The sequence below is a fragment of the Gekko japonicus genome, unplaced genomic scaffold (genome assembly GCF_001447785.1).
Source record: "Gekko japonicus isolate JY-2015 unplaced genomic scaffold, Gekko_japonicus_V1.1 scaffold1048, whole genome shotgun sequence".
Taxonomy (NCBI): Eukaryota; Metazoa; Chordata; class Lepidosauria; order Squamata; family Gekkonidae; genus Gekko; species Gekko japonicus.
In genome coordinates, this window is record NW_015166454.1 from 387,608 (window position 1) to 389,572 (window position 1,965).

Consider the following 1,965-nt stretch of genomic DNA (forward strand, 5'->3'; position numbering starts at 1 on the left):
AAGGCTATCAGTGAATAATAATTTACTGAAAAACCAAAGGGTCTATCTATAGTGTTCCAATGGAGTGTGGTTCTATGTAGGAGAAAAGCAGGAAACATGTATAGAATATCACGTATCACAACTACAATACATGTATTTTTAGTTGGGAAAAGTACAGAAGAAGGCAATGAATGAGCACTTACATAGAGTCAAAAGACACAATGTATGTTTTTTCACACTTTGCTGGAATCTTTTCCTTGAACCAGATTCATAACATAGGAAATCCTCTTTTTGTTGAATCATTTCATAGGTCATTCTTTATGGGACTCACACTGAGAGAAATCAAATACAAGCCTGGATGCTGTAGAACAAAGTCTGAGTCCAGTGGCACCTTTAAATCCAATACAGTTATGAGTCCATACATATAGGCAGAGGTTGAGCAGTAAAACAGCAGAGATCTGTTTGGTTTTTGTATCAGTTTAAACATCTTCATTATGTTAAATGGTAACCATATGAACCAAACTTGTTATTCCTGATTCTGATAAATCTCTTCATTATGCTGTATGTTAATTTACTGCTTAATCTCTGCCTATATGTATGGACTGGTAAATTTCATTTCACTGTACCTGAGGAAGTGTGAATACACACGAAAGCTCATACCTTGAATAAAACTTTGTTGATCTTAAAGGTGCCACTGAACACAAACTTTGCTTTGCTGCTCCAGACCAACACAGCTACCCGCCTGCATGCTGGTTCAATAACTATGAGACAAGATTATATTCCTAATTTCTCAAGGCCTGTTATTGTTAAAAAAGACACTGTATTCTTAACGGAAGCCATTATGCGTGCGATACTAAGTAGAATTGCACCATTCTAAGCTCACTGACTTAGAAGTAGGGTTGCCAGGCACAGGCACAGCCTGGAAACTGGCAGGAAATGGGGGAGTCGGGCACTTCCCTTGGGGGGAGGCATTGGCATCGCTGGCACAATGGCAATTCTTGAACATGCCACAAGTGACTTCGTTGTGCTACAGATGCCAACTGTGCCCCCTGCCCATTTCTTCCTTGAAATTTCTTTTGCCACCCAGCTGAACAGTGGCAGACAATGGCAGCTGGGGGTGGGAGGTCTCCCACCCACCCAGTGGGAAGCTGGTTAGCCTCGGCTCAGGACAGCACTACTATTCTATTTCATTTTTAAAGTAGAAATAGTTAGTACACTTATGAGTCACAGACCTCCCCCCCCCAAATATAATGATTTTAACACAGCTGTTGGGTGGATAAACAGAAGTGAGAGGTCTTTACATTTCCAGTGCAATGTACAAAGGCAGACTCAAGCAGGATGCAAGACATTCTTAAGCAGCACGCCAGAGAGGTGGGGCATATAAATTCTCTAAATATATAAAGAAGCTGGAGCAGGCACAGACATGCATCAGAAGCCTGTCTGTCATGCAAGTTTCTTTTTGTACATTATAGCAAATACATAATGATAAAATACACTGTGTGCTTTCTTTTCCCACTGCTATCAGTGGGGGAGCCCCACTTTTGTCTGCATGGCTGCATTACTGGATCAGGGACAGACAGGGGCTGTATACCTTGATGAGAAGGAATTATAATTCAAGCCAGACCAAGTGAGCAAGTAGCAAAGTACAAAACTGCCTTACTAAAACACATCCATAGGGTTTTCTTGGCAAAGATACTGGACTCTGGGTTGCCATTTCCTTTTCCAGTGGATCACATTTTGTATGAGTTCTCTGCTGTGGCCTGTCTGTCCTGGGTGGCCCTCCATGGAAACAGAAATGCAAGAAAGCAAAGTGACTGTCTGATGAGGCTTTACAAATAGCAGAGGGAAGAAAGGAAGTGAAAGGCAAAGGTGAAAAGGAAAGATTTACCCAACTGAATGCAGATTTCCAGAGGACAGCAAGGAGAGATAAGGAGGCTTTCCTGACAATGCAAAGTAACAGAGCAAAACAATAGAATAAGAAGGACT